Raw genomic sequence first — 21,716 nt, 5'->3', positions numbered from 1 at the left:
ACCAGAGTCTACATTTCTGCTGGCTTCAGTTTGACTCTATGAAGCAGGCCCACCATCCAGGGCTGATCTGGGGGTGACTGGAGCACCACACTATGTCAGAGGACTCACCCAGGCCCAGCACGTGTAGGGAGGGTGGTCAGTGGGTCCTTGTCTCCCTGAGGATGGCAGGGCAGGCTGTCTGACTGGCCCTGAGGGCAGATGGGAAGGGATGGGGCAGGGCCGCTCCCTGACCACGCACAGATCACAGCCGACCATGTGTGGCGGCAGGGTCAAGCTGCCCCAAGTGTGTGCGCCTGTGTGCAATGTCACTTCAGTCATGCCTGACTCTGTGACCCTAAGGACTGTAGCCCTCCAGGCTCCTCTGTCCACAGGATTCTCCAAGCAAGAATACTGCAGTGGGTTGCCATGCCTTCCTCCACGGGATCTCCTGCATTGGCAGGCGGGTTCTTTACCACTAGCGCCATCTGGGAAGGCCTGAAGATGGAGCCACAAACACATCTGAGTTCACTGATCTTGCTGTCCTCTGAGGCTGTGACCTCAGGAGGCCAAAGGGCCCAGTTCTTAGCAGCCCTCTCCTCCAGGGAGCCTGTGAGTGCATGCCCAGGAAGAACCCAAAGAAAAAGTGAAAGTGAAGTCGCTCAGTCGTGTCCAACTCTTTGCGACCCCGCGGACTGTAGCCTACCAGGCTCCTCCATCCATGGGATTCTCCAGGCAAGAATACTGGAGTGGGTTGCCATTTCCTTCTCCAGGGGATCTTCCCGACCCAGGGAATGAAGCTAGGTCTCCCACATTAGGGGCAGATGCTTTAACCTCTGAGCCACCAGGGAAGCCCCAGGAAGAACCCAAGGCTCCCTCAAAAGTCACACCCGCCCTGTCCCCCTGCTCGGAGCTCCCACCCAGCCCTGCACTGGGACAAGGAGACCCAGCTGAGAGGACTGTGGGGAGACAGCCCCCCTGGTTTCTGAAAGGGATTTAGATGTGTCTGTTATCACCTCACTAATGTCATCTTCTGTTGTCTCCTTGTGAAAGGGAAATAAGTTTATTGTAGAAAATCTACAAATACAAGTGAGCAAAAAAGAAAATGACCCATAATCTCACAATTAAAATATTGGTGTCTACTCTTTTTTTTCTACATACGTATCTTCATCTTTCTGCCCGCTGCATTTTGTCACTTTATTTCTCACTTTACACTATCACGGGCCTATTTCGGTATCAAGTGTGCTTTCTCATCCCTCTTAAAGGGTGCCTTCCCGGAGAGCACAAGCAGGTAATCTGATCTTCCCTTACTGCCAAGCATCTAGAAGGCTTGTCAATTCCTGCTTTTTATCATTGGGACAGGGGTAAGCATCTTGTGGGAACCTGCGTTTTCTGTACCTAAAGACTGTTCTTAGGATAGGTTTTTGGGGGTTTTGTTCTATCACAGATTTACAGGAACCCAAAGAATTTTATATGCATTGCCTGGTTGCATTCTAGAAGGAAAAAGAAGGTGATCTAGGGTTTGGTTTTTTGTGTTGGGAGTTTTTTTCCCTTCAAAAGTTCTTATCCGACTTTAGCTTTGGATACCTGCACCTGGTTCCCAGACAGCTTATGTGGTGTGATAGAAAGATGGTCAGAGGGTCCAAGTTCCCTGGTCATGTTGGTAAAGAGATGGTCCCCACCCCAATTCGGCCTCCAGGGAGGGACTTGGGGGTGGGTGGGGGGAAAAGGGAGGTGAGCAGGTGCTCAGCACCAAGTCCAGCAGAAAGCTCGGTTTTCATAGTCTGGGCCACACGTGAGGTTGTATGTCAGAAAAGAGGTGTGCTGATTGAAAAGAAAAATCACCGACAGCATACCAGCCACCTTGCCTACTAGCTGTGTGACACTCGGACCACTCCATGCAACATAAGCAGAAGGACCTAGTGGACCTCCTGTCCCTCCTGAGGGGCAATCAGAGACAGATGCCCTCTGTTAGAGGATGTTTGGGGGATCTGGAGTGGCTCCACCACTAAAAAATGCTTTTTTTGGCGGGGCAGGGGGTGTGCTGCACTGGGTCTTCATTGCGGTGAGCAGGGGTTATTCTCTGGTTTCAATGTGGGGGCTTCTCATTGTAGTGGTTTCTCTGGCAGAACGCAGGCTTTAGAGCGCAGAGTCAGTAAGATGGGGCTTGAGGGCTTAGTTGCCTGGAGCCATGGGAAATCTTCCCATGCCAGGGGTCGAACCCATATCCCCTGCATTGGCAGGCGGATTCTTAACCACTGGACCACCAGGGAAGTCCTGCAAAAATGCTTTTTGTGGTGGCAGCTCTGAGGGCATTTTGTTACAGAGGGTAAAAGTGGGGGAAGCTGCTCTCAGCCCCCAAAGCATCTGGCAGGTGACAGCGAGTGGGCTAGATCACGGTGACGGAGAGGAGAGAACCAGGATTCCTGTGCGTCTTCTTCATCCATAACTATTTTTCACAATAAGCATTGTGTTGCCCCTAGAGTGCGCCAGGCTGTGCCAGGCACTGGGGCTACCATGTTGGGCAGAACAGAGGTGCCCCTGCACCCCGGGGGCTACACGGAGCAGGAGGGCGGGTTTAGGTAAGCGCCGAATGAGCACACAATGGCACACCTGAAAGGACTTTGAAGTCATGGGTCGTAGCCCCCTGAGGTTGGAGATGAAACTTTAAGGCAAGATGAGCCAGGTCACTGTAAGTAGGAGTAAGTGCTTATGCAAAGGCCCCAGGGTGGCCTGAGGAATCGGAAGGTTACTGTGAAAAAAAAACCCTGGGATGGAGGGTGTTAGTAGCTCCAGCTGAACCCAGGAGAGCAGAAGCCACCCACAAAGGATGGCATTTGTCACCCACAAAGGGCACATTAGGAATTTTAGACTTCATCCTAAGAGCAAAGGGAAAGCCAGTGTAGAGTGCAAGCAAGGAAGAGACAGGAGCAAATGAGCGTTTTTAAAAGATGACTTGTCGGGACTTCCCTGATGGTCCAGTGGTTAAGAATCTGCCTGCCAAAGCAGCGGACATGGGTTCAACCCCATGGCCAGTGAAGACTCCACATGCCAAGGGGCAGTTTAGCCCATGAACCCCAACTACTGAAGCCCTGGCTCCCTAGAGACCGTGCTCTGCAACAAGAGAAGCCACCACCAGGAAAAGCCCTCACGTCTCAACTACAGAGCAGCCCCCTGCTCTTCACAACTAGAAGAAATAAAAAAATCCAACGCAGCAACAAAGACCCAGAAGAGCCAAAAATAAATAAGTCAATAAAATTATAAAAAATAAAAATTGTTCAATTTTTGGAGAACCAAGTAAGATCTGAGCCCAAAATTTATGAGCATAACAGCATTTCTGTGTTTGGTCTTTTCCTTTACTTAACTGAATTATTTGCTAGATAGCTTTGAATAACATTACCAACTCAATGGCCATGAACTTGGGCAAACTCCTGGAGACAGTGAGGGACAGGGAGGCCCTTGCTGCAGTCTATTGGGTCTCAAAGAGCTGGACCCCACTTAGTGACTGAACAATAGCAACAAGCTTGAATCAAGTGTGGCAATTAATAACTTAATACGTATGGAGGGGCTTCCTGACTGCTTGCAGCACTTCAGGCAGAGTCAGGCAGCTTGTGTATCAGGGTGCGCTACTGGGGCTGCTCGTTGCCTACTGCAGAAAGAATTTCTTTAAACGACTTGAACTCTTCCATTTTAATACCAATGGGACCTTCCAAGTTCATCCATCTAAATCACATGTGTCAGCATAAATCCATGTGGCGTAGCCCTCGCTTGCCCACCAAATTGCCAGAACATCCCCTGAGAATTGCCAGATGCCACCAGGGGATGTGTGATTGCCCCCCTTTCAACTTGCTTAGACATGATGCTGGAAGAATAATGGGATTAAGGGAAAGCTCGTGGTTTTCTAGGACTGACTTGATGACTAGATCTAGTGCAGGGCAGCCATCCATCACCGGTTAGGGCCTTTTATAACCTTGAGGCCTGCCTGCAGCTGCTGAGAGGTTTGCTGAGCTGGGATTGTGTCTGGAAATTTGATTTTCTGTTTGCAGAGACATCAACAGTTTATCATGAACTTGCAGCTTCCAAATTCACTGCAGTGGAGCCCAAGGAACATGGACCTCTTTTTGACCTTAAAAATAGCAAAGTGGGCAGGAGAGTTGGGTTCAATATTTCATTTTTATTTGGCTCCTTCACTCCAATCTGCCAAATTACCAACTGCATTAGTTGATGACTTTATAGAAGGGCTGGTATAAATGGCCCCAAGTGACCCCTGGCACAGCCAAGCAGTATAGGAAGAGGCCACATCAGCAGGTCTCTTTTTTTGCTTCCGTGCTGAGCCAGCAGTAACCAGCCTGAAGTTGTTTCTCAACACATTTTGTTGACCTTGTATATTTCCCCCACAAAATCACTAGAACACATGGAATTGCTATGGCTTTCCAAAACATTAATCTATGTAGAAATAAAATACAGAGTTTTTTCTAGTAGTAATACCAATTTATTCATTGTGAAGATTGTACCAGATGCTAGCAATAGTGGATGCTAGATGTAGGGTAAAGAGGAATTCTCTGTGCCTCCTTTTCTGTAAATCTAAAATTGTTTCAAAGTAAAATGTTTATTTAAAAAAATTTATTTCCAGAACTAGGGGGATCCTTGGTCATTACAATAACACTGCTTAATGGGATGGTTGCTTTAATTATTTTTCTTATGCATTTCCCTCCTAAAAAGTATCCCTAATCTTCTACTTGATCACTAACTCATTATTAGAAACACACCAGGGACTTCCCTGGTGGCTCTGTGGATAAAAATTTGCCTGCCAGTGCAGGCGACATGAGTTCAGTCCCTGGTCTGGGAAAATTCCACATGCCTCGAAGCAACTAAGCCCAAGTGCCACAATTCCTGAGCCCAAATGCTGCAATTACTGAAGCCTGTGAGCCTAGAGCCTGCGCTCAGCAACAAGAGAGGCCATCACAATGAGAAGCCCACTCACCACAACGAAGACTCAGCATAGCCAAAAATCAATTGATGCATTAATTAAATAAAGAAATAAACCATAAAGAAACACACCAGCTAAATTTTTGTAGCGTCTTTTTCAAGGTATTAACATTGTACATGATGGCAACTTAAAAGCTTTCAACTCGCAACTAACTCAGACTTAGTTCAAACTGGACCAGCACCCCTTGTTGGAAACAACATGAGAGACCACGGGACACATTTTACAGATGAGGAAACTGAGGCACTGCCTTTCCCCGTGATAATACACAACATCAGCAGGAATCTTATGCATGCTCTGGATTCGGATTCTGAACTTGCCGACTTTTAAAATCAGTGGTTCTCAAACTTTCGTGTGCGCAGGACTCCTTAAAAGTCTGAACCTTCAATCTGAGAAAGAACCCAGGTATCTGCATTTGTAACAAGCTCCAGAGACGGTGCTCACAGTGTGTTTCCAGATGAAGGGACCCTGAGGGTGTTTCCAGGAGGCAGCACCTGCTCTCCACCACCTCCAATCTTCCTTCTGATCCCAGGCTGGCATTTAGAGCCCACTTCCTGATGCAGGACCCACCAAGATCCCCCAAGCAATGCCCACACACCAGCTGGAACTCCTTGCCTCACCAACATACAGCTCTAAAATTCTAAGCCTGAATCACTGATTCTCAGCCATGGCAGGATACTGCAATCACCTGTTGTTTAGTCACTAAGTTGTGTCCAACTCTCTTCAGACCCCATGGACTGTAGCCCGCCAGGGTCCTCTGTCCCTGGGATTTCCCAGACAAGAATACTGGACTGGGGGATCTTCCCAACCCAAGGATCAAACCCACATCTCCTGCATTGGCAGGCAGATTCTTTACCACTGAGCCAACTGGGAAGCCTGGGGAACTTTAAAAAGTACTGATGCTGGTTCCCACCCCTAGGGATCCAGATGAGCTAAATGAGCTAGGGAAGGGGGAAAATATGGAGGCATATAAACACAAGAGATCAAGCAAAGCACTTTTGGGGTGACTTCCCTGGTGGTCCAGTGGTTGAGAATCTGCCTTGCAGTGCAGAGGACTTGGGTTCGATCCCTGGTCGGGGAACTAAGACCCCACACACTGCAGAGCAAGTAAGCCTTAACACTGCAACTGGAGAGTTTGTGCTGCCAACGAAAGATCCGCGTGCCGCAACTAAGACCTGATACAGCCAAATAAATAATTTTTAAAAAAAATCTGATTCCTTCACCTGTTAGATTCTCGAGGCTGACCTTCATTTCGCAATCCCTGTTTGCTCTCCTGCAGTTGCTGCAGGACCCAAAACAGGAAACGAACTAAATGTCCATCCACAATGGAATGGGTAAAAAATTACAGTAAAAGTGGACTTTTGCACATGTAGACACTGACACCGCTATGAAATGAACAGATTTTTTTCTATGTGCAACAAAATGGATGAACTCATGGGTTTCCCCAGTGACTCAGTGGTAAAGAGTCCACCTGCCTGTGCAGAAGACGGTTCAATCCCTGATCCTGGAAGATCCCACAAGCCTCAGGGCAACTAAACCCCTATGCCACAACTACTGAGCCTGTGCTCTAGAGCCCGGGAACTGGAACCACTGAAGCTCCTGCGCTTAACAGCCTGTGCTCCACAAGAGAAGCCCCCACAATGAGGAGCCCCTGCTCACCGCAACTAGAGAAAAGCCCACATGGCAACAAAGACCCAGCACGACCAAAAACTAACTAGATAAATAAAATGATTTTTTTTAATAGATGAACTCATAACACAGCATTGAACACATAACTGAACACATAAATATATAAAAATTTCAAAACCAGGGACTCCTCTGATAGTCCCAGGTTAAGACTCCACCCTGCCAGTGCAGGGGGCACGGGTTCAGTCACTAGTCCAGGAAACAAAGATCCCACATGCTGGAAGGAGTGTCCAAAACGTTGAATAAATAAAAAGATACATTAAAAAATAATTTAAAACAGAGTTTCCCCGGCAATCCAGTGGTTGAGAGTCCTCCTTATAATGCAGGGGACGAGGGTTTGATCCTGATCCGGGAAGACCCCACAGGCCTCCGAGCAACCAAGCCCGTGCGCCACGACTACTGAACCTGAGCTTTAGAGCCTGGGAACCGCAACTACTGAAGCCCTCGCACCTAGAACCTGTGCTCTGCCACAGGAGAAACCACCGCAACAGGAGAAGCCCGAACACTGCAACAGGAGGGTAGCCCCTGCTCACTGTAGCTAAATAAAGACCACATGCAGCAACAAAGACCCACCACAGCCAAAAAAAAAAAAAAAAAGTTTTTAAAAGTAATAATTAAAAATAAATACATTTGCTAAAACAAAAGTTTAAAATCAGATAATAATCTATAAGGTTAGAATCACAATAGTGGTTGTAAAATCAAGAAGGACCCCATGGGGCCTTCCTGGGAACAGATTCCAGTGTCTCCCTCCCACCTCTTATTTGTACCAAAGTTTTAACCTCTTAGGTCTTCTCTGAGTTTCAAAGAGCAAATATAATCAGAGAAGTGAGAAAATGCAGAAACAAAGGAAAATAGTCAAGCAAGACAAAATACTAATAGTTAAACCATAAAACAAAGTCAATGACCTTTAGTTCCTCCTCAAGGACTGTAGATAATATACTGAGCCATATCTTTGAGCTGTTTTGCAGATGCTAAAACTGCCACCAGGTGGAAGAAGTTAACTGCTTGCTGACCACCAGTACCTAGACCCCAGGTACCTGGCCAGTTGGAGCCAGAAGGTTGATGATGCTGACTCCTGAAATACCACCCAGTTGCCTCACCTTCCAACCAATCAGAAGACTGTCCACAAGCTGATCAGGCACCCTGAGACCTTCTCCCTCACCTTGCCTTTAAAAATTCTTCCCCGGGGGCTTCCCTGGTGATCCAGTGGTTAAGAATCCACCGTGCAATGTGGGGGACACAGGTTCAATCCCTGGTCAGGGACTGAGGATCCCACACGCCGCAAAGCAATTAAGCCCACATGCCACAAACAACTGAGCCTTTGCATTCTGGAGCCCATGAACCACAACTAGGGAGTCCATGTGCCGAAACAAAGATCCTGTGTGCTGCAGCTAAGACCCGATGCAGCCAAATAAATAAATAGGAAAACAAAAACAAAAACCCTTCCCCGAAAGCCACTGGGGAGTTCAGGTCTTCTGAGTACAAGCTGCCCATTCTCCGTGCTTGGCCCCACCTTAGGCACCTGCACTAAACACTGTCCTTTCCTTCACCACAGCCCAGTGTAGGTAGATTGGCTTCCTATGCATTGTCGGGTGAGCACAGCCAAGTCTGATTTGTGTCAGTTAGTCTTTGAGGGGATGGAAAGTGCCTAGAAGAGAACCTGGAGAGGTGGTGTTCTAGGCACTTATCATGTTCTCTTTCCTGAGCTGGATGCAGCTGGTATGGCTTGTGAAAACTCATCAAGCTGTACACTTAGGATTCGTATGTTTTCCTGTCTAGATGATGTTATGGACTGAACTGTGCTCCCCTAAAATTCATATGTTGAGCTCTAACCCTCAATGTGACTATATTTGGGGAAACAGACTCTTTAAGGAGGTCATTAAGATTAAATGAGGTCATCAGTCAAAAAATGAGCCAAAGAACTAAACAGACATTTCTCCTAAGAAGACATACAGATGGCTAACAAACGTATGAAAAGATGCTAAACATCACTCATTATCAGAGAAATGCAAACCCAACCCACAATGAGATACCATCTCACACGGGTCAGAATGACTGCCATCAAAAAGTCTACAAACAATAAATGCTGGAGAGGATGTGGAGAAAAGGGAACCCTCTTAACACTGCTGGTGGGAATGCAAACTAGTAAAGCCACTATGGAGAACAGTATGCTGCTGCTTCGCTGCTAAGTCGCTTCAGTCATGTCTGACTCTGTGCAACCCCACAGATGACAGCCCACCAGGCTCCCCCGTCCCTGGGATTCTCCAGGCAAGAACTCTGGAGTGGGTTGCCATTTCCTTCTCCAATGCATGAAAGTGAAAAGTGAAAGTGAAGTCGCTCAGTCGTGTCCAACTCGTAGCAACCCCATGGACTGCAGCCTACCAGGCTCCTCCGTCCATGGGATTTTCCAGGCAAGAGTACTGGAGTACAAGAGTACTGAAGTGCCATTGCCTTCTTGGAAAACAGTATGGAGATTCCTTAAAAAAACTGGGAATAAAACTGCCATACGACCCAGCAATCCCACTGCTGGGCATACACCCCAAGGAAACCAGAATTGAAAGAGACACATGTATCCCAATGTTCACTGCAGCACTGTTAACAATAGCTAGGACATGGAAGCAACCTAGATATCCATCAGCAGACAGATAGATAAGAAATTCGTGGTACATGTACACAACAGAATATTACTCAGCTATAAAAAGAATGCATTTTAGTCAGTTCTAATGAGGTAGATGAAACTGGAGCCTATTATTCAGAGTGAAGTAAGTCAGAAAGAAACACCAATACTGTATATTAATGAATACATATATGGAATTTAAAAGATGGTAACGACGACTCTACATGCAAGACAGCAAAAGAGACACAGATGTAAATAACAGGCTTTTGGACTCTGTGGGAAAAGGCAAGAGTGGGACGATTTGAGAGAATAGCACTGAAACATGTATATTACCACACGTGAAAAAGATCACCAGTCCAAGTTAGATGCAGGAAGCAGTGCACTCAAAGCCGGTGCATTAGGACAACCCAGAGGGATGGGGTGGGGAGGGAGGTGGGAGGGGGCTCAGGATGGGGGACACATGTACACCCGTGACTGATTCTTGTCAATGTATGGCAAAAACCACTACAATATTGTAAAGTAATTAGACCCCAGTTAAAATAAATAAATTAAAACTTTTTAAAAAAAAGATTAAATGAGGTCATAAAAGTGGAGTCCTGAGCCCAACAGGACTGGGGTCCTTTTAAGAAGAGAGAGAGGGGACTTCCCTGGTAGTCCAGGGGCTAAGACTCCACCCTCCTGATGCACGGGGGGCCTGGGTTCGATCCCTGCTCATGCAGCAGAGCTGGGTTCATGGGTGTGAGACCCAGATGTGGCACAGACCCCTCCCCTGATCCAGAAAGGCTCTGTGATCCACTTGGTTTACTATCATCATCTTGAAATTCCTCATCTTTTTTGAACAAAGGACCCCATATTTTTATTTTGCACTGGGCCCTGCGATTATGTAGCCCCTCCTGCCAAGAAGGAACTCATATCCGACTGTCAGCCCTGATAACCTCTGCGGAATAGGACTGGAGGGCGTGAAAACACCAGGATTTCTTGTATCCTTCTGTACACTGTATGTATTTACAAGCATTTACTCTTTTCTAATTGTTACATGTATACCCAGGACACAATCTAGCTGCCCAGTGGGAAGAACATGTGCTTGGTGTGGGCAGAACTGGGTGAAATTCTTCCTCTGCCGGTTAGTTACTGGCTTGCTCATCTTCAGTAAATTATTCTCCTAAGACTCAGTTTCCTCCTGGAAAAAAACTAGGGGCTTGTTTTCTATCTCTTGGGGCTGGTGTAAGACTGAGTCTGTAGTATAAAGGTGCTTGTTACATAGTTACTGGGCTGGGGATACAGGGGCAGGGGAGCACAGAAGCTGATAACATGGCTTGATTTAAATCTCAACTCAAGGAATTCTCTGACAGTCCAGTGGTTAGGACTTGGTGCTTTCACTGCCAGGGCTCAGGTTCAGTCACTGGTCAGAGAATTAAGATCCTGCAGGACATGCAACATGGCCAAAAATCAAACAAAAAAAGTATATAAATCCCAAACTCAACCAATTCCCACGTAAAGTTGGATCCTTTCTGTGCCTCAGTTTTGTAATCTATAAAATGGGAGCAATCTAGACTCACAATCCATTATTGTCAATCCCTAAGCCCCCAAAGCTCTGAAAACAGAATGTGTTTGAATTTGGCACAAACTTACTTGGCTAAATCTCTGACCACTGAGGTAAGGCTACAATCTCGATTATCCACCCACTCCCTGTTCCCTCGTGCTTTGCATGCAAGCCATACATTTTGCTGCAGAATGATTCATGGGTTTCATAATGGGGGGCTCTCTGGATGCCCCTGTGGCTGCGACATGGTAGATCTGGATCCTCCCAAAGCTGTGGTGAGGCTTAGATGCCTTGCAGTCAGTATGACGCCAATCAGTGCTCAGTCCATGGGACTGACCCACGAGGATGTTGCTCCTTGGTGTCACCAGATAAATTTGGGCTTAAATCTCCTTTCTGCCCTCATCATCTGGGTGGGCTTGGACAGTGTGCACAAGGTCTCTGGGTCTCCTAAAGTGTGGGCGTTGATGCCACATCATGGCATTTTGCCAGGTTTGTGAGGAGCCCAGGGTGGGAGGGAAGAGCAGTTACTCGGTCATGGTGGTCACATTTGCTCACCTGTTAATTGGGTGCTGAACACACTGGAAATCCAGGCTGCAGAGAGGGCACCTGGGCCTTCTGTCTTAAGCGGGGCCCGCACCAGGGAGAGGTCTGGGGAGAGACCAGCTCATCTGATTCCAGGAGTACATGTGAAGAGGTGGGGAGGGGCTCCCTGCTCCCACCCTGCCCTGAGAAAACCCCACATGCCTCAAGCTGGTCACAGCCATACTGGGGACCCCAGCAATCCAGAGGCAGAGCTTCATTGCCCTCACTGGTCCTGCCTGTACAACTAGGGGCTTGTCCCTGGCTCTGGGAGGCGGGGGGCTTATTCATGGCTTCCCATTGCCTGGGACCCAAAGGAGACCAGTGCTGCCAACACTTAGTGCTAGCTTCCCTGGGTTCTTAGCAGCCAGCCAAGTCCCTGGGGGCCCTGCCCGCTTCAACCCTGCCTTCCCCTCCCTCCCTCATCCCTGGCTCACCACCCACCCACCACCCCAGTACCACCCTTAGACCCAGACAAGGGAGTACAGGAACTGCAGGCCCCACACCTCAGGGTCCCCCACACTTTGGATCCCCTTCCTCAAAGAGCATCTTCCTTGATGCCTGGAACCAACAGAGACCAGAATTGTCATTTAGCTGGGGCACTTAACCACCCAGATGCTTCGAGAGGTTCAGGTCCTCACACCTATGCAGCCAGCCCAGGAGAGAGCCTCATAAATAGGGTGCCTCCCACTGGCCAGCAGGGCATTACTTCGGGGAATCACATGAGATTGGGCTGCACAGACAGTGATGCCACGCTGATTCTGCATTCTTCAGGACTGTTTATACAGACAAACGTGAAAGTGTTAGCCATTCAGTTGTGTCTGACTCTTTGTGACCCCATGGACTGCAGCCCGCCAGGCTCCTCTGTCCATGGCATTCTCCAGGCAAGAATACAGAAGTGGGTAGCCATTCCCTTTTCCAGGGGATCTTCCATACCCAGGGATCAAACCCAGGTCTCCCGCCTTGCAGGCAGATTCTTTATGGTCTGAGACACCACAGAAGCCCTGCAAACGCCCTCCGGGGTCCCTGCACATGGCAGAATAGCCTCCCCCAAGGCAGTGATCCTTCTGCAGGTCCTGGAATATCTCAGGCCCCTCCCGCTTCCAAGCCTTGGCACCTGCAGACATGTGACCCTTCCTGCTTGGACGACCCTCCCCATACTCTTCCCAAGGGTCTCTGCTTAGATCTCACCTCCTCAGAGGAGCCTTCCCTGACTACCCCCATTTTTCCCACCCATTTTTATTTCCTTTGTAAGACTGTGTGTGAGGGATGGGAGATGGATGAACTCAGACTCTTGGGTGGCTCCCGTCTGGTAGCTCACAGGGCCCCATCTGTTTTGGTCAGGAACACCCCCCCCCCCAATCCCCGCTCCAGTTCAGCCTGAGCATTGCCTGGGCTTTATCTGGCCAGTACCCAAACTGGTGAGGTCTCCAAAGTCTCTGGGTCTCCCTCACTCTCTCTGCCCAAGTAACTCACTCCTGCAGCTTTTCCTTCCAGTGCCACTTCCTCCAGGAAGACTCCAAGCCTTCCCATAGCCCCTGGCACATTCCTCTGGTAGCCTAGACTGTCTGTGGCTCACCTGAGAGGCTGGAGCAGGTGGGTTTCCTCACAGCCATCCCCCACCCACTCCTACCTCGCTGCCTGTAGGGTGAGGCTTGACTCTCAGGAGGCTCCTCTTTTGAATGTCAGCTGGAGGAATAAATGAGTGAAAAAGTGCATATTTGTTTAGCAAAATTGGGATGATGTTGGGGCATGCTGGTTTTGTTTCTTTAAGGCAGCTTTTTAAAAAGATGTCTCATCTCTCGAGCATTTTCCCTTTCCATTAAATATTCTTCTACACGATCCTGATGATGGCACACTTTTTCATCTTTGGTACCATAAGTTTTTCCTAAGCAATCACCTGCTGTTGAGAATCAGGGTTCATTAAAGTGAGCGGCGCTGGGCTCCCTGGATAGAAGATGAGTTAGAATGAGTCCTATGTAAGCAATGCTCAGAACATATCTCCCACACATTTTAAAATGTTTCTGCCCCAGTGACCTCGGGAGAAGGTGGGGAGAAGAAGGGGGTGGGAAGTAGCTGCTAGTCCTAATGCCAGAATCCCTTTGGGTTCTGGGGATTCTGAGTTCAGAGAAGGGAACTTGGACAGGGAGGAGGGATCACGTCAAACTTGGCAGGAAAGACTTAATGACCCCCTCTGATGTGGGTTGTTGCCCTGCCCCTTGCTTCCTGGGTCTCAGGACCTGGGGACCTTTTTACTGTTAACAAGGGGCCCCTGGAAGGTTGGGAAGGGGGCCCCTTGTGGGAAGGCAAAAGCAGCATCAGCGTCACCTACTACAACCCTCCCTGTTGTTGCTGTTCAGTTGCCAAGTTGTGTCGGACACTTTGCAACCCCATGGACTGCAGCACGCTAGGCCTCCCTGTCCCTCACCGTCTCCCAGAGTTTACCAAGTTCATGTCCATTGAGTCGGGGATGCCATCCAACCATCGCAGCCTCTGTCACCCTCTTCTCCTTCTGTCTTCAATCTTTCCCAGCATCAGGGTCTTTTCCAATGAGTCGGCTCTTCACATCAAGTGGCCAAAGTGTTGGAGCTTCAGCTTCAGCATCAGTCTTTCCAATGAGTATTCAGGGTTGATTTCCTTTAGGATGGACTTTCCTTTAGGAGGGACTCTCAAGAGTCTTCTTAAGCACCACAGTTCGAAAGCATCAATTCTTTGGTGCTCAGCCTTCTTTATGGTCCAACTCTCATGTCCGTACATGACAACTCACCCTGGACCTCCCTTAAGAGGCCCCGAGTCATGGTCCTCCTGTCTCTTTCCACCGCACGCCCAGTTTCTGGGTGTCTGAGCCATGTGATCAAAGAGGCCTGTCACTCGGTTTAATAACCTGCTTGAAAAGCCATCTGGAAATTCTTTTTCTTTTTTTGGCTGTGCTGGATCTTCATTGCTACAAGCGGGCTTACTTGCCCCACAGCATGCGGGATCTTAGTTCCCCACCAGGGATCAAACCCACGTCCCCTTAATTGGAAAGTAGATTCTTAATCACAAGACCACCAGGGAAATCTTCATCTGGAAAATTTTAACTCCCCTTTGCTTGTTATATACCAATTCTCCAATACTTTTGCACCTGATGCAAAGAGGCAACTCATTGGGAAAGACCCTGATGCTGGGAAAGATTGAGGGCAAGAGGAGAAGTGGGCAACAGAGAATGAGGTAGTTGGACGGCATCATTGACTAAATGGACATGAGTTTGAGCAAACTCCAGGAGATGGTGAAGGACAGAGAAGCCTGGCGTGCTGCAGTCCACGGGGTCTCAAAGAGTCAGACACGACTGAGTGACTGAACAACGACAACAACACACACCAATCCTTCCAGAACCCATCCTCCTGTACCACCCAGCTGCGTGGGACCCAGCAGGTTCCAGACCAAGTCAGGCCCCAGGGGTATGAATCCCGGCTCAGCCCCTGCCCCCGCTCCCGCACCTTTCCTGGGTGCTGTGGAAATCATAGAGGCTGCGTGGAGGACCCCTGTGAGACCCGGGTAAGTGAACTGGGTAAAGATTGCTTACAACAATGCCTGGTGCTTGGTAAGCACTGGTTGTGATCACTCCCACTCTGGACTCTGGCACTTTCCAGAACTTTGTCTTTGCCTAGCTAATACCTATAGAGCAATGAACTCTTCTGGAAATAGGTTCTGGCTGGGACAGAAGGGCAGATGGATAAGAGGAGAGGAACTGAAGTTAGAAGTTTTGAGCAAAGCGTTCAAGGAGATAGAGTGAGAGAAACTGGCTCAAACCAACTTCAGCAGAGAGACCCAGGCCAGGGGGAGGCAGGAGCTTCACTCTCCTCCCCTCCCCGACCCCAGAGCTGGGGAACTCCACGGTGAGGCAGGGAGCGAGGCCGGGCAGGGGCTGGGGAGAGAAGACAGAGGTGCAGACACACTCGGACCAAAGCCCACAGCATCTGGAGAACACACAGCCACACCCCTCTGGGGCTCTCTTCACAGGATCCCAGACGGACTTTCACACCCTCACTTCACGCCTCCATTCTCAGCACCTCCTCCCCTCTTCTCTCTCAGCTGATGAGCTTGCTTCCTAATTAACAAGGAAAAAAAACCAAAAGCCCAGAAGTCCCTATATTCCCACAATGTATCTACCAGTCTATGGACAGCTGTCCTCTGTCTTCGTCCCGCCTGCCTGTCACCAGGGACTGTCCATGCTCCCAGCCAGGCCAGCCCCTCCCACTTCAGCTTCATTACTGTCTTCCCTCCTTCTGGACCATTCCCTCCACCTGCTTCCCTCCAGGCTGTTCTTCTTCCCATCTTAGGTATATTTAGGGTGTATGGCACTCACTGTACTACTCTTTAAGGTTTTTGGAGAGTTTGAAATTTTTCACAATATCAGGTTGAGAGGCGGCTTTCTCTCCCTCCTCCCCTTCCATTCCTTCCTCTCCTTCTTTATGAATTCTGTCCAAAGGGCACTGGGAAGGGGGAGACAGGCCATGCAGCCCTGGGTGGCCAGGTGTGGATGTTGGAGTCCCAGCAATGTGAGGAGGGATCCACACAGGAGCGTGGCCCGGTGGGAAGCATCAGAGCCTGAGGGTGAGGCAAGGGGGAAGGGGAGAGGGGGCGGGTCCTCATAGGGCCAGTCGCACCGACAGTGAGGAAGGCAGCTGTGGGCAGAGGGCAGCAGCCTCCTGGTGTGGGGTGTGGACACCAAACAGGGTGAGGAGGGCACCTGGGGGGTCTGGCGATGGGGGCCCCTACCTGCTTTCTGCACAGCGCATACTGCCTGTGACACATTATGAATGTGCCTGTTTGTTCCTTGCCTTTTCCTATATCGTCCTCCTCCCATCCCCTCCAAACCACCCCTCCCCCGCTTTAGAATGTCCTCAAGGTCAGGGACATTGGCCACCCTGCCTTCTCCGGGCCATGTTTGCTGGCATTTGACAATGTGTGTTAATGAATGAGTGAAACCTGTAGCCCCCATCCCTTGACGGTCACATGGATGGTGAGGTTTGGTGACGCCTGAATGAGGCACAAAAGAAAGAGAAGTAGACAGTGAGGCAGGTTTTGGCTTAGGCTACTGGGGGCAGGGAGAAGAGGCAACTTTCACTGAAGCAGAAAGGAAATGCAGGATGAGAGCGGGTTGGTGGGAAGTCAGGTTGGGGGCAGATTCCTTGGAGGGGACTGCCACAGGCCCAAGTGGAGAGGCCAAGGCTGCTGGGGACCCAGCGGGGAGCCTGGGAGCAAAGTCTGGCAGCAAGGAGCAGCCAGCAGCCCCAGGCCCAGGAGCTGAGCTGGGAGAAGAGGGTGGGAGGAGGGAAGGGCTGAGCTGCCCGTGCCAACCTAAGCAGAAAAAGCACCTCTGGAAAAACCTGCCACCTGCACACAGGAATTAAGAAGAGGACAGGAAGTTTGTTGCAATATACGAAGTATTTTCAGTAAAATAATCTCCTTGACACAATATCTACCCCGAACCACCAGCAGCCCAAACAAAGCAACACAAGGGTTGCTCATTTCCCCATCCCTGGAGGGAACTAGGCAGAAAGGAGAGTGAATGCCGAGTCCTGGAAGCCACTGGCTTGGCCGATTTCCTTTGGGGCCGCAGGGAGCGCGGTGAGCGCCGTGGAGCACGGCTGGGACAGCGGTGCCTTTACCTCACATTACCACCAGGTGGCGCCCGTGATCTCCTGGAGGTCAAACGAGAGGCCGAGTGGGAGAAGGTGGCCCGGCGGCCGGAAGGCTCCGCCCCCGGCTCCACTTCAACTTGTTTGTAGAGGTGCAGCCTCGCATCCCATCGGAGCGCTTCTGCGGGGGTGGGAGAGGCACTAGGTGTGTGCGTGCGTGCGTGTGCAATGTGTGTACATCCAAGGCGTGTGTGTGCTGGTGTGTATGCAGTGTGTGCTGGTGTGTATATGCAGTGTGTGATGCAGTGTGTGTGTGTGTGCAGTGTATGTACATCCAAAGCTGGGGTGTGTGTGTGCATGCATGTGTGTACATCCAAATCTGGCCCTAAACCAGGGGAGATGGGCAAGCCCTCCGCACGGTCTGAGAGCACAGCTTCCAAGAAACCTAGGTTCAAATTCCTCATCAGCCCCTTTGTGCTGCCGGCGGCTGCCCATCTCTCTGCCTCAGTTTTCTCACTTGTAAAACAGGAGCGTAATGCTCACTTAGGGGGTTGTTGTGAGGATTAAAGGAGATGATGGTAATACACGTCTTCTGAGCTCTCCCTAAGGGCCGGCATTGTTCTAAGCACTTTCTTGTACCAGCAGGTCCTCACAGCGTGCTCTTAGATGGGAGGGGCTGGGGACCAGAGGCCCAGGCTCCTGCACAGAGGAAAGGAGGGGGGATGCTGCTATCCGCAGGGGTCAGAGAGAGGAGGGACGCCTTGAGGCTGAGGCAGGAACCCCTCTCGCCTGCAGCCCATGGGGAGAGCTCTGGGCCCTGTGGTCTCGCAGCCCAGACGTTTCTGGGAAGGGCGCCCTATCTCGGGGAGGTCGCCCGGTGGCAGTGGCGGCACACAAAGGTCACAGCACGACGCCGTGGTTTCCACCGCAGGGGACCTCGGGGCTGCAGCACCTTGCGCAGGGGCGGGACAGCTCTGGGGAATGTTGGGGAGAGGGGGTGCCCACCGACAGCTGGAGGTAGAGGGGGTGACCAGAAAGCAGGTGCATGTGGCAAGTGGGGCTGAAACCCGTGGGTCAAGATCTGGGGGCAGACCTGGGCAGGGGAGAGGCTTGGGGTGGGGAGGCCCCCAGAAGCCCCAGGTTGCGGTCCAGGGTCTGTCCTGGGATGCGGCAGGCAGGGTGAGGCAAGCTTTATGATCCCCAGGTGGGGGAGAGCTGGGGTCCGAGTGAGGGCTTGGGCTCGGCTGGGGAGCGGCCTTTGGGGGGTAAACCTCCCACCCCATCACTTCGCTGTACTCAGGCCACCTCAAGTCCTGCTTCTTTTCCCTGGGGCCCCATTCGGATGTTGCTTCTCAGACATGTATACATATAGAGAGAATCGGAGCTCCCCCAGTTCCAGGCCTGGGAGGGAAAGTGGCTTCTGAACTCAACTGGAGTTCTGAGTCCTTTGGACAGTTGGCCAGCTGAGGTCGTAAACACCTGATTTAGTGTTTGGGGAGCCTCACTCTGAGGCCGTCATCCCAGTGCCTTCCCCACCCCCCGCCCCGCTCCCTCCGTCCCGGCTCTCCTCTTCTCTTCTGCTCCTTCCATCTCACACATTCCAGGAACCAGGCCCTCTGCTGCCGGCCCTGCTCCCGCTCTTCCCACCAGCTCAGATGTGCTCAGATGCAGGAGCCAGAAACAGCCCTCCCCCACCACACACACACCCTCCCCTCACCCACTGAGCACTCACAGGCCCAGAACAAAAACACACCACAAATAGAAATCAAAGCCTGAGAAAGAATCGAGGAGCCATGACCCAGCCGTGGGAAAGGCTGTGTGGCCTCGGCCAAGTCATTTAACCTCTCTGGGTTTATTTCCTCATCTGTAAGATGGGGTAAAGGTACCAACCTTGAGGAGCTGTCCTGAGTAGGTGAGAAAAGATGTGAAATACGGGCTGCAGGTGTGATGTTTGATCTAGGAATGAAGCCCCTCACGGACAAAGGGTCCTTACCGGATTCTCCCCTCACCCCCACCTTAGCCAATGCTCGGGCTGGGGCTGCCCCCTCACCACTTTCCTGTAAGGCCGCGGGTGGCAGGGGGCTGCCACAGTCTCCGCTGGGGTAGAGCTTCTGCAGCCGAGCTCTCCGGCTCCACTTCCTGTTTTTCTCCCCAACGAATTTTGCACCATTGCTCTTTCATCAGGCCGAGCTGGGGGGTGGTGGGGTGAAGGCGGAGGCCTGCTGGGAAGGCGAACTGGGGAAGCCGGAAAGAGTGCCGTGTGCCCTGCCTCCCAGCTGCCAGCTCTGGACTCTGTGGGCTCCCACTCAGAGTAAACTAAGATGCTAGGGGCTGGGAGGCTGGTTGGGGGGGAAGCCAGGAGGCTGCCTGATATAAGGAGAAGGGGGTAATATGTTCTTACTCTCAATCAGGAAGCAGCGTTCGTTCCTATGCTTGGGACAGGACTGAGGGATGGACTGATCCAGGCTGCAGCCACACCTCTGCTGATATGAGGGACAGAGGGGCCACTCTGAAAGGTGGCCCAGCCTCCCTGCTTCCCTGATGCTCTCTGAGCATCCGGTTTCAGTGTCACTGGGTTTGACGATCCTGCTGGAAGGAAATGAAAGGGCTGTTCCCACACTGGTGGAAACCAGGCGGACCTCTGTCCTTGCTCTCCCTTGCCCACAGGCCCCTGACCTGCAAAGCCTGGGCAAAGCCTGACTTGTCCAGCCATGAGTGTGTCATTCATTCATTCAGCATTTCTACAGACTCGCTTGTTACATTCTAGGTGCTTGACGCGGAGTTCACAGCCAGGGAGTCAAGCCACATCCGTGCAAAGTCCCTGCTTCCAAGGAGCAGCCGAGCATGCAGGTGGTCACCCAAGTCTGCAGTGGGAATGGCATAGCCTGGAATAGAGTGGGGGTTCCCTCTGGGCAAGGGAGCCAGGCAGGTAACACCTGTGCTGAGTAGTCAAGCAAAAAAGTGGTGGGAAGGGACAGAAAGAGGAGTGGGGAACGGCACTCCAGGCAGAAGGAAAAGCATGAGCAAAGGCCCAGAGTCAGAGAGCTAGCCCGGGGTATCCTGGAGCTTCAAGTCACAGTTCAGGGTGCCACGTGGAGGACGGCCCACAACCCTGGGGGGTCAGCTGGGTTGACTCCTTTGATTATCTGATGGTTTCCTTGCTCTTGATAGAAGGCAAAAGGAGAAGAGGGCAGCAGAGGATGTGATGGTTAGATAGCATCACTGACTCAATGAACATGAATCTGAGTAAACCCCGGGAGATAGTGAAAGACAGGGATGCCAGGTGATGTATCAGTCCATGGATCTGATGCTGCAGTCCATGGGGTCACAAAGAGTCGGACATGACTTAGCAACTGAACAACAATCTTGTTCTTGAACCTCAACCTCACCTGATACCCAGTATATAGGTCACTCTCCCACCACACAAATGTTTCTGAGAATCAGAAATCAGCCCTGTTAGCTGAAGAAAGAATGAGGACTCCATGGCAAGGGTATAGTGTGTACACATGGAACCCAGAGACACAGCCCAGCTTTGGGGTCCCAGAATCAGACACCCCTGGACACTCAGCACTGTTGGCCGGTCCCCACTGACCCACCTGCAGTGTTGAATGAATCGGATGAATGAACGACACAGTCACAGCTGGACAAGTCAGGCTTTACCCAGGAGAATGGTCAGGGGCCTGCGGGCAATAGAGAGAAAGGACAGAGGTCCTGTTGGTTCCCCCCAGTGTGGGATCCCTTGCCCCAAATAGAACTGTTTCCAGATCCCAAGCCTATCTTCCCAGGAAGGAGTTGACTGTTCACTCTTGAATCAGGGCTTCCCTTCTGGCCCAGAGGACTATGGCTAGTGGTCAGGCTCCTATGCTGAGTTGCCTGTCCCCATGACCACATGAGGGAGGGTGACCAGAAAAGGGGAATGGATGGACTGTCTTTCCTGCCCTGTCCCCACACCCTTTGCTGTTCTCCGGTGGCTTTCCCAAGGCATCTCCGTTCCAGTTACACTTGCTTAACCTGACACCACGAACTTAACCACAGATGCCTCACCCCTTGTGAAGCAATCCAAATCTTTCAAACCACTGTGCCCTGGGCTTCATCCCCAGCTGATCCCCACCCCCTCTGTTTTCTTCTTTCTTTCTTTTTAAGCTTTTGCCTGAGCCACACAGCATGTGGACTCAGTTCTCTCACCAGGGATCGAACCCATGTCCCCTGCACTGGAAGCATAGTTTTAACCCCTGGACCACCAGGGAAGTCCCCCAAGCCCTCTATTTCTGTTGACTCTCCTCTGTGGTGGCTCCTCAGGATCCCCCTCATTAGATAGACTAAATGATCAATTTAACTTACCCTACCATACTTGATCTAAAGAAGGCTGATCGCCGAAGACCTAATACTTTCAAACTGTGGTGCTGGAGAAGACTCTTGAGAGTCCCTTGGACAGCAAGAAGATCAAATCAGCCCATTCTAAAGGAAATCAACCCTGAATATTCATTGGAAGGACTGATGCTGAAGCTGAAGCCCCAACACTTTGGCCACCTGATGCAAATAGCTGACTCATTGGAAAAGATCCTGATGCTGGGAAAGACTGAAGGCAGAAGGAGAAGGGGGCAACAGAGGACGAGATGGTTGGATGGCATCACTGATTCAGTGGACATGAACTTGGGCAAACTCCGGGAGATGGTGAGGCTCAGAGAGGCCTGGCGGGTTGCA

This window comes from Cervus elaphus, chromosome 14 (assembly GCF_910594005.1).
Source record: "Cervus elaphus chromosome 14, mCerEla1.1, whole genome shotgun sequence".
NCBI classification, from domain to species: Eukaryota; Metazoa; Chordata; class Mammalia; order Artiodactyla; family Cervidae; genus Cervus; species Cervus elaphus.
The sequence above is the reverse complement of the archived record's forward strand: the minus strand, read 5'-3'. Positions refer to the sequence as shown.